We start from the raw sequence: 12,483 nt of genomic DNA on the forward strand, positions 1-12,483 counted from the left end.
TCGGGTTCCAAGCATCATATATCAAAATGTAGCAACATACGCATCCAAATATATAAGTAAATAGCGAAACATTTTTTGTTAATGAAAACCCTCTTTAAACATTTAACTGCTTGCAGTTCTCTCAGGGTGACAAAACGTCTGCCATTATCCTGACTAAAATTGGTGCATTGTTTCACAAGCCTTTTAACCCAACGTATATTTCACTCAGTGCCAAAGATCCTTGGATTTATCCTGGCCTGTTCTTTGCTTGATCGATGCCACCACTGGGATGCGTCACTTCCTCTTCTGTGTTAAGACAGCAATGGCGTCCGCCATGATATCCTCTTCGTTAATAACGATGCTTCCTTAATAACCAACATGGCATTATTTGCCGAAGCAACGGGCCGCCACACGTGCCATACCGTAAGTTTAAGTTCCCTGGAAAACTCCAAAAATTTTCTAATACAAAACTTTTCAAGCCAATCACTGTTATGCCTCTCTGCATTTCTGTATTGCAGTACCACCATGGACAGAGCAGTATTGTTTTATAGGTATTTTGGTTTGTAACAAGGATCCTTCACTGTGTACTGGTTTACACCTTGATTTAGTGGACTCACTTTAACGATACTGGCGCACAAACTTGGAGAGGGAGGGGTGTTCTCCTGTTTTCGTCAGACCAATGACTACACATAATTAAAGAACAGTTATTTACCAAAATACCTGCAATAAACATCTTCCATAAACATTATCATAGTGTTATTTTAATGCAAAGAGGGATTTGGTAATGAATTCCGAGGAATTTGGTAATCAGTTAGCACTAATTCTAACTTGTCAACCCTGATAACGTGTATTCAAGGAATCACGTCCCTCCTCTCCCCCGTGCCTTTCTAAAGGCTGTATCTGCCCCCGGACCTTGGTACAAGCTTTGTGCGGATCAGGAGATATAAATGCAAGTAGTCTTGGTGAAGCAGTACAAAAATGTGGCCATTCTCCAAGGGCTATGATGACAACAAGTTATTAAGACTCGATGCGATAACCATACGTACACCGATCACTCTTATTTTTTACGATTTTATTTAGCAGAGCACTGAGTGACAACCCAAATATTTTCTTGTAAGCAAGGAAACCATTTACTATGTTAAGTGCTAACCATACTGTATAACCTCCTGGACGCCTGGTGGTCTGGTGGGTTAAGGCGTCTCAACCAGATGTGGTTTGCAAGGGTGTATATACAAGAGGTATTTGAACCCTGTTGCCACATAATGCCACTCAGAGAATGGCAACTGGTCATTTAAGCTTTGAATGTCTGAAATAAGTACCCTAGCCCCAAGACCCTACCCTTTTGATGGTGTAATTAATAAATGGATGGTAGTAAGATAGAAAAAGAAAAGTTAAAATATATAGGCGGGTAGATAGATAGAGTAGATAGATAGATAGGCAGATAGACACATAGATCAATAGACAGATAAATAGATAGATATACAAATATATTTTCAGACAGACAAATAGGCAGAAATCTTACGCAAAGGTCTGACCTAATATTTATATTCCTTCAACCTCAGTGGTATAAGTTAGGGAGTTTCTTGAGCTAAAAAGCTTAACGATTTTATTCAGCGATGAGAAACCTACTCAATAAAGGGCTGAGAACTCTGTCTGTCTGTCTGTCTGTCTGTCTGTCTCTATCTATCTATCTATCTATCTATCTATCTATATATATATATATAACCTCTGTGGTACAGTGGTAGGGTGTGCATTTTCATACATGGGAGGAGGGTTCGCGCCCCGCCAGGGTAATAAACTTTGGGGGTGTTCACCCGGCCACGTTCTCCTTTGGCAGACATAAGTGGTGCTGTGGTTGAACCAGTGTCGCGTACTGTAAAGTATGCTTGCACCCAGTCGGCTTGCGCGGGCTGATTACACTTGGTTCACAGACTACACACACATCCAAAGCCACTCCAACATTGCAGTCACACTTACAAGCACTTCTCACTCCACATTCAATCTCTACCAGACAGCCTAAGATACTTGATAGAGATACTTAGGCTGTATCGTTCGCACTTCGGTTGGGATAGGCCGGTCCAGCAGTGGACACTCAAGCGGCTGCTGCTGCCGCTGATATATATATATATATATATATATATATATATATATATATATATATATATATATATATATATATATATATATATATATATATATATATATAAACTCTTTTTCTGCAATGCTATAACAGTCCCTTTAATCTGCTTTAAAATCCTGACGACTTTATTCAGCAGAAAGAAACCTACAGGCAGTCAGCAGGACAAAACTATGTGTGTAAACTGTACGTTACAAAGATATAACTTCGGTTTGTATTCCGGTGAACTCCTGACGATATCATTAATCAATGGGAAACTACACAGTTGAAGAGTTAAACCAGTCTCAATAAATCCATTCATTTTGTAGTGCAGCTTTACCAGCTGAATGGTTGATACTGCTTTACTTAGCCTCATCGACATAAGAGACCTTTCCGAAACTGAAGAAAGTCGTCCAGGGGAAGGTGACCAGCCTACGTCCACTGATGGCATTAACGTGATGGAAAAACGTTCACTCACCTTTGGGACATTTCATATATAATCCTTTGTGTGTGTGTGTGTGTGTGTGTGTGTGTGTGTGTGTGTGTGTGTGTGTGTGTGTGTGTGTGTGTGTGTGTGTGTGTGTGTGTGTGTGTGTGTGTGTGTGTGTGTGTGTGTGTGTGTGTGTGTGTGTGTGTGTGTGTGTGTGTGTGTGTGTGTGTGTGTGTGTGTGTGTGTGTGTGTAGTGCAGCCAAAACTGGAGTATGGATTTTGATGAAACTTGGCAGCATGATTGAAAAATGGGTCCCAGATGGGCCAGTTCCAGTTTCATGTCGTCTGATATTATCTGAAGGGGTGTTTGCTCTCGTTTATTTTACAATACGCACTCTCTCTTTGCGAAGAGAGAGAGAGAGAGAGAGAGAGAGAGAGAGAGAGATGGAGAGGCAAATAAAAGAAAGAAAATAAGAGAGATAGCAGTAACTACGAAAAGGAGAAAACTAGCAACATAGCAAGAAAGAAATGAGAAAATGAAGGAGTGACTGATATGACAAAAATGAATGAGATGAGAAAGCAAACAAATGATGAGAGAAAGCAATAACACAAGGGATGCAAAATGAATGAGGCACTGATATAACAGGAAAAATAAGAGAGAAGAGTAAGGACGACAGGAATATGTAAGAGACGAATGAGGGAGAGAGCAACATGGCAACTGATCTAAAATGGGTCGAATGAGGAAGGTAGAACGAAATAAGAGTAGAATGAGACAGCAATGAATAAGAAAGTAAGGGAAGGCAGGAGTAAATAAAAGAGTGAGGAGACAGAAGTAAGTAAGAGAAGATGCGAGGATACAGCAACAACTAAGAGATAAAGACAAAGGAAAAGGAGATATAATGAGAAAGAATGAGGGAGACATCAATATAACACGAGAAGACAAACAGAAGCACCCACAGATAACAACACTCTCGCCATACAATTTGTCTAAGGGCCCGTCCACCCGATCAGAAGACACAGAGCTTTTGGGGTATGGTAATGGAAAAAACGCAGGGATATAACTGCGTCCACGTACTGAACTGAAACTCTCTCCCCGGTTCTGACGTACTGTTTATAGCATGATTGGTCACCAAGCTTCGAAGCTGACGACCAGGGTGTTTCGATACGACAGGTGTGCACTGAACGTATGGAGGGACCTTAACGCCGATCATATCATCCTTGCCTTTGCCCTTGTCCTTTGACCAATTGCTATCAAAATCTAAAAACTTCATCCTTGCTTAACCCTAAGCCCATCCACCATGGATGGTTTAAGGCGGAGCAAGAATGTTTAAGTTGACGTTATGTTATAACCATGGTCTCTGATTGATTGTTCTGAAAATGAAATAATTGCATACTGGGCTAACCTTAAAAACCCTCCCACCAAGTTTCATCGAAATCGTATCAAAACTATTTGAGTTAAAGGACGAAACTTTGATCTTGCACTGAAACCTTTACCCTTGACCAATTGTTCTCAAAAACGAACCACTCTGCCCTTTCCTGTCCCTCAAACGCTTGACGAAGTTTGGTCAAAATGTGTCAAAACGTTTGAGTTGATTTGGTCCATGACGTATGACTTAGGACCTTTTTCGCCTTCAAATTAATAACCTCTTTCTCTGATGGTCCAAAATTATTGTGCCAACCTTAATGCAATTCAGTGCACTAATTTTCCCATAATCTTAGTACCAGACAGATAGAAACACAAGCAGGACCAAACTGCGTAATGACTTGTGCTAGTGTAAAAAAGGAGATGACAGAGACAGCAACAAATGAGCGATGAGTCAGGAAGACAGCAATAAATGAAAGGAAAAATAAGAGTTAACTACTGTCAACGAGAAACAGATGATATCAAATGATAAAAAATATTAATTCGTTCGATCCGATGACACATTTAATTTCAATTTATTTTTGCCTTCTTCAGATGATTTCTTAAAGCCTAAGAAAGAGTTCGTGTACTGAAAAGATGACTATGACCAACCTTTGCAGTTCGAAGTCATTCCTAAGCTGTATATAATCGTCTGGTTGTAGCAAGACAATACAAATGGCGTACCCGTAATGAAGGAGTTAAACCAGGAGAAGGAAAGATTGAAAATAAAATAGAGAGGGGAGGGAAGCTAAGAGAAATAATTATAACCTAACAAGAAGCGGTGCCAAGGCACAGCCAACCCTTCCCCGACAGTCTTTTTGTGCTGACGTATAAACACAAAAGGAAATCGAGTCAAAGATGTCGCATATCAAATTTGGAGTAAATCTGGCGAAAACAGACGATTTCATGCCCATTTGAAATTTTAGGCCCGACACACCTGACACTGACCCCCCTACCGCTAACTGGGGGGTGACCCCCCCTGATGTAATGAGGCATGTTACTGGATGCAGATTTGAAAGATGCACCTTGTGATTTTGGATTCATGTCGATATAACGAATCTGAAATGAGTTTTGGCGAAAAAACGATTTTTGTTTACATTTTTTTTTTTTTATACAGTTTTTGGGTCTACAGCCTGGGCCTTGGCCCAGTTTGCCGCAAAATTTAATCAGGTGATCAGAAGGTCATAGCCCATCATCCCTGTAATTTTAGTCAAAATCACACCAGTAGTTTTCGCGTAAAGTTAACAGACAGACTGACAGACAGATGGACAAACAAACAAACAAACAGGCAAACCGAGTGAAAACAGTACCCGTCCCCGAGCCCCTCCGGGGAGGGGACGGATAATAATAGAAGAAGTTGAGACGGGCGAGAAATAAGATGAGGACAAGGCAAATTACAGATGAGAGAGACTGAGATAAGAAATGAAAGAGGAAGATAAGAGAAATCCAAATCAAGAATAAGAGAATTAGAGATAGGACGACAAACTTAAGATCTCTAGTATAAGATGGAAGGAAAATTAATGGAGAAAAAAGAAACAGAAAGACAGTGAGAAAAAAAAAATCAAACGAAATAACTAGGATGCAGAGATAAACAGATATGAGAATGAATGAAACAGATGAAGAAGACGAGAAAAAAATAGGCAATGGAATATATGACACGAGAAAAAAAAAAAAATGCCAAGGAAGGGACTAGGTGCTGGCATGCAAGGGTTCTGATGATGAAGTGTGGTGTGATCCTTGTCGCGTGCATCGGATTCACAGCACACACTGATATCCGGTTTTACAATAGTTCTGTTACGCCGTGTGATCCTTGCACTGTGAGGGATTGTTGTGTAGGTTTATCCTTTGGTATATGAGAGAAAAAAGAATCAAACCCTCCTCCATCTCTCTCTCTCTCTCTCTCTCTCTCTCTCTCTCTCTCAACAATATTAGTATTTGGACAGGTGAGGCAGGTGCGATGCAGGGCAGAAAGTGACGGTTGTTGGCTGACTGATTAGATGTGACATTTATGAGTTATGACGTCATCGGGGATTCCTATTTCACTGACCTATTAATTTTTTTTTTTTTTTCGCTGTGGTCTTGGGTTTGGTCTGCGCCTACCGACCACCAAGCTGAGGGCACATCGCCAGCTGGAGAGGATGAATTAGACTCATGAAAATCGGTCCATAGCTGCGGCCTGTTCCCTGCCAACGAACTGATGGACGGAAGGAAAACTCTTTCTGGGTCAGCCGCCCAAGACTCTCGACTACATCGTCGGGAATATTGAAACAAAGGGATAAAAGAGAAGACTAGAAGGCGAAGAGGGACGTAATTAGGCCGGGCAATAAGACTATAAAAAGATTAAAGATAATACAGGATACAGACAGAACAACAGAATACAACAGAAATGAACAGAAAAGATACCAGGACGAGACGAGAATTAAATTGGGCACAGAGAAAAAAGTAATTAAATAATTAATTGATTAAAAAAAAAAAAAAACTCATGTACAGCATACCTCCACCAAGGCGGCACCGTCTTCTGTTCCGATGTCCATTACCTTGACCTGTAGTCCAGTGTTTATCACTTGTTCCACTAGTGGTTTTCCATTTGTATTATCTGAAACAATTTCATTAAACAATTATTCCTTATTATTGCTAACAGACATTTAGACAGACAAACAAACCAAAACTTAACTTCCCTTGCCTAAGACAGCAAATGAAGCAGATGTGCAGTTTCTTCCTGTGCATTCACAGAAAACATGGAAACTACCTTCCCAGTCCTGCGATATGCCCATTTCGTTGAAACCCATGAGCTCACTTTCGCTTATTTCTGACTGTTTTTATTTTTTGGAGGGGGCTGACCCCCTAAAGAATCATGTAAGGGGTCACGCTTCCGAAATATCGCATTACAGATGAGACTCCATTGTACAACATGTACAAAGATATTAAAGCAGTATCTACCCTCCTTCCTGCATTTTTCATCCCATCTAAAAATAAAGATGGGAAATTTTTGTATAGGAAAAGGCGTTGCGAAGGAAACTGACGAAGTGACTTGAGAAATTTCACTGAAATCCATACGCTACTTTCCCCTATTTCTTATCGTTTTTATTTTTGGGAGGGGGCTGACCCCTCAAGATTTGGGTGGTCACGCTCCCCAAATATCACAGTACGGAGGAGTGTCACTGCACAACATGCACTAAGATACCAAAGAACTATTCGTCCTCCTTTCATCATTTACGATAATTTCTTTTTGAAGAAAGGGACTGACCCTCCTAAAAATCATGGCTGCAAATTGTATATAGTGGAAGGCCTTCCAGGTAACGCACCGAACTCACCTGGGAAGTTTAATTTAGATCAATCACATAACCAAGGAGTTAAAGCACACACACACACACACACACACACACACACACAGTTGTATCTCACGGAACGGCATACGGCGAGTTAACGAAAATGTCTTATGAATGTCTTTTTTCAACGTCTTTTATCAGTCCTTCGAAGCAGGATTGATAAAAGAAAATTAAAAGAGAAGGTGAGAAATACAGAATAAAGAGAGTATGCATATAAAGGAGGACGAGAGAAATACAAAGACCATAAGAGAGAAAAATCGGGGCACAGCGAGATAGAGATAGGAAGATGTGCAAATCTCACGACCTTGCGTGTGTTGACAAGCGTGACGTCACCGCCCTGGCCACGCTGCCCTGCCCGCTAAGGGGTATATAAGGCGGGCCAGATGAGGTCGTGGCATCAGTTCCTCCCAAACCACGAAGAAGACAACATGAAGGTATACTGACCACACTTGATTTTTATACTGAGACTTGACAAACACTGATTCCATGCCGTAATGACTGTCGTTAAATCTATAGGCAATAATGTACATCTTTTTTGACAGGACAAATTATATAAACATTAAGAGAGAAACATACGAACCCAGAAATTAATAAATGTCTGAGCACAACAGTCAAAATTATCACTAAAAGAAACTGCAACAAACTAAAAGATTAATATGCAGATGACGAAGGTCGATTTTAACAATGCAAAAGAAAGACAAGAGCAAAGTTTGATATAATTCGACGGTAAATCATTAATAAGTAAATGAACAAGTTAATAAGTAAATACTAGTAAAACATGTTATAGGCAAAGAAAGTAATTCAAAAGAGATAAACAAAATTTATCTCCATAACCAAATTTATACTTAAAAATCGACCACTCAAATAAGAAGCGAGTATACGGCCTTCAACAACATCAAATTTCTGTTCAAAATATGACACTCTACGAAATCTTGAAGTCGTGTAGTTCGTCTCAGTTTATAGGAATAAAAAATCGCTTTAATTTGCAGTGAAAAAACTGAATCAGATTTCAGATCTTTGATATATTACAGACCGTGCCAGTCATCACTTATAAAACCCTAGGCAAACTTTACCACTAAAAAGAAAAATAATTAAGACCTCTACATTTTCACTAATTTTTAAACCGCTAAGAAAAGAGAAAAAATGTTGTCTCAGTAGCATTAATTCCTGCACAGCCTTGGAACACTTTCTATCTATCTATCTATCTATATACACACGAGTATATGTGTGTGTGTGTGTGTGTGTGTGTGTGTGTGTGTGTGTGTGTGTGTGTGTGTGTGTGTGTGTGTGTGTGTGTGTGTGTCCGTGTGTGTGTGTGTGTGTGTGTGTGTGTGTGTCCGTGTGTGTGTGTGTGTGTGTGTGTGTGTGTGTGTGTTTATCGTGCTAAAAAATAACCAGAATCAGTTACATCCTAACGCATCAGAGTTCTTTCAGACTGGTTTTATGAGAATCACATTAATGTAATAGATTCATAGGCAACGTCAACTGTCCACCATTAACATCCCTGTTCAAACCACAAAAACGTCTACAACATATTTCTTACAGACCAGAAGTCTGAATCCCTTCAGCACGACGACGACATTTATATTATGTCTTTGCCAGTGCCATACGACTTTATTATTACTCCCTTTTTCTTCACCTTCCCTTCGTGGATTCCGCAAAAAATACCCGCAGCTGCCTCCGTCCCCACCACAGGTGACCCTGTGCCTGGCTCTGGTGACGGTGGCGCTAACAACTGCTGCACCACAAGGCTACAACTACCAGGGCCCCCCAGCCCCTTCAGCACCCTCCTACACCCCCGCGCCGCAGTACGCCGGGGCACCCGCGCAGTACGACTTTCAGTGGGACGTGAACGACCCGCCTTCAGGCAACTTCTTTGGCCATCAGGAATCAAGGGATGGTGCCGTCACTAGAGGAAGGTGAAAGGAAACTGTTTGTCTGTCTGTCATTAAAATCTTCTAAACAAACATAATAATTTCTTAGTCTGATCACTCTCTTCACTGTCTGTCTCATAATCTACCTATCTGTCTGTCCTCCCTCAGTTACTACGTCCGCCTGCCCGACACCCGGCTCATGAGGGTTGACTACTACGTGGACGAGACCGGCTACCACCCCACCGTCACCTTCGAGGGCCAGGCTCAGTTCCCGCCCACACGCCAATACGCCCCTGCCTACACCGCACCCGCACCCGCACCCGCACCCGCACCTGCACGTGTCTACTCCTCGCCCGCACCTGCACCTGCACCCGGACCTGTACGTGTATTTCCTTCTCCCGCACCCTCAGGCAGACGTGTATTTTCTTCACTTGCACTCACCTTCCCCTCGCCCTCCCCTGCCCGTGCCCCAGCCCCAGCCCCAGCCCCAGCACCAACAGGCCAGTATGCACCCCCAGGCAGGAAGTAAGTTTGGGTCATCTCCGTGCCAGTTCAGTCAGCGTCTGTACCTGTGTGATGCCACCTGGTTCTGTGTATGTCCGTTTAATGCCGCCTAGTTTTGTCTATATCCATTCAGTGCCGGCCAGTTCCGTCCATACCTGCTCGATTCCACCTGTCCCTCCCCACACCATGTTCTGTTCTATATGGCCAGTGTTAGATTGTCTGTGCTCTATTCTGTTCCTGTCCCTTCACTTATCTCGTTTCGTCCATACCCGATCAAATCCCTCTAACTCCTCGTCCGAATCCATCCAATCAGGCCCCAATTTGCTTGTCCCCGCCCGATTCCCTCCATCACCGTCCGTTTCTGTCCATTGCACTTTGAGAAATGCTCGTTCCAGTCTGATTCCCTCCTTCCAAGCCCGCATATATATCCGTTGCACACCAAACTGTATCGTTCTTGCAGACATTCGCTCCGTTGCAGCCCAGATCAGTTCCGTTCTTGCTAAAATCACTCTGTTTTCAGGTAACATCCATCTGATCCACCCTGGAAACTGCCTTAACTGAAACTACCTAGATTGATTCTCAATGCTTCAATCCTCCGTCAGGTTTCTTCGAGTGCTCTTCAGCCCTTAGGTTAACCCAACCCTTGTGTCCCTCAGCTTTTCAGCCCGTTGTGTCCCGCCCTTAGATTACGCAGCCATCGTGCCTCAGAATACACATACCACACGGCTTCAAAGTACTCAGCCACAAAACAATGCCCTGCTATTGGAATATCATTCCTTTGTCCTTACAATGCCCAGGCCTTAGCAGTCTCAGCCATCAGAATGCTCAATGCTGTATATTTGTCGTCAGCGACCACACTAGACTCTATCCAGATCTTCCCAGTCACATTAAGGTTCTAATTCTCTGTCACGTCCTACCCTTGTCAGTTCCAGCACCGTTTTATGTTACTACTTACTTTTCGGACTAAGTCTGTTAGCACTGAGACCCTGTTAACTTTGTCAAATGTCTCAAATTTAAAACTTGTCGTAATTTCTTAAAACTTAATCTCAGTTTCTAACTCTTAGAATTTGGCATCAAATTATTGTGTGCTTTTTAATTTAAGGATCCCAATTTAAGTCGGTGGTACAGATCTAGCGTGTGAAGGTGCTAAGAAAGTGGGTGAGTGAGTGAGAAAGTATGTGAATGAATGACTAGAAGCAAGTGTGGAGAAATTTGAGTGAAGGCAATGTGATAATAAAAAAGTGAGTTAGGCAGTTTGAAAGTGAATAAGTATTAATGAGTGAATGTGGTGGTGACAACATTCCCTCGCTGTCTGCTTAGACGAATCTCTGTTTAAATTGGGTTTTATTTTCTTTATTGCTTCCTGTACAGAGACAACTTACAGTTTTCTGTGAACTCGAGTGGTGAATTTATACAGAACCATATTTTTGTATTTCCTGTAAATAAACGCAACAGCAGATTTATTTTTGAGTTTTAATGGTTCTTGAGGTTGTGTTCTCTCTCTCTCTCTCTCTCTCTCTCTCTCTCTCTCTCTCTCTCTCTTTTTCTCTCTCTCTCTCTCTCTCTGAAACACAACATGGGTGATGTTCTAGAAAAGAAAGGATGTTGGAACATGCTAATATTTAAAATCGTGATTCTCTCACTGTCACTCATGATAATCATCCTCATCATCAACAACAACAACAAAAGCAACACAGCAAGCCTTCCTTTACCTGTGTTATATGTTCGGGTTCCAAGCATCATATATCAAAATGTGTCAGCATACGCATCCAAATATATAGGTAAATAGCGAAACATTTTTTGTTAATGATAACCCTCTTTAAATGTTTAACTGCTTGCATTTCTCTCCGGGTGACAAAATGTCTGCCATTATCCTGACTAAAATAGGTGCATCTATCACATGCCTTTTAAACCAAAATATATTTCACTCAGTGCCAAACCTCCATGGATTTATCCTGGCCTGTACTTTGCTTGACGGAGGCCACCACTGGAATGCGTCACTTTCTCCTATGTGTTAAGACAGCACTGACACCCGCCATGATATCCTTTTCGTTAATAACGATGTTTCCTTGATAACAAACATGGTATTATTTGCCGAAGGAACTGGCCTCCACACGTGCCATACCGTAAATTTTACATGGCAAACATTGTCAGCCATTGGCACTAATTCGAAGTCATCACGAGTAAGGTGTTGCACCGGGACAGGTTCCCCGGAAAATTCCATAAAATTTCTAATACTAAACATTTCAAGTCAATCACTGTTATGCCTCAATGCATTTCTGTATTGCAGTAACACCATGAACAGACCAAAATTCTTTAAAAAGTATTTTGGTTTGTAACAAGGATCCTTCGCCATGTACTGGTTTACTCCATGATTTAGTGGACTCGCTTTAACGATATTCACGCAAGGAATTGGAGAGGCAGGGGCGTGGAGGTATGAGTTCCCCCTATTTTCGTCAGACTAATGACTACACATAATTAAAGAATAGCCGTTTACCAAAATTCCTGCAATAAACTTCTTACAAAAACATTATCATAGTATTATTTCAGTGCAAAGAGGGATTTGGTAATAAATTCTGAGGAATTTGGTAATGAGTGATCATTAATTTTAACTTTTCAGCCCTAATAACGTGTATTCAAAGAATACCCCCCCCCCTTCGCCTTTCCAAAGTGCTGTATCCGCCCCTGGACCATGATGCAAACGTGGTGTGGAACAGAAGATATAAAGGCAAGTATTCTTGGTGAAAGCAGTACAAAAATGTGGCCATACTTCAAGTGCGATGATGATAACAAATTATTAAGGCTGTCTATGAGACTGCCACACGTACACAGTTCAATCTCACTTTTAA

This window comes from Coenobita brevimanus, chromosome 71, assembly GCF_032717465.1.
Source record: "Coenobita brevimanus isolate Jiangsu-jjx chromosome 71, ASM3271746v2, whole genome shotgun sequence".
Lineage (NCBI taxonomy): Eukaryota > Metazoa > Arthropoda > Malacostraca > Decapoda > Coenobitidae > Coenobita > Coenobita brevimanus.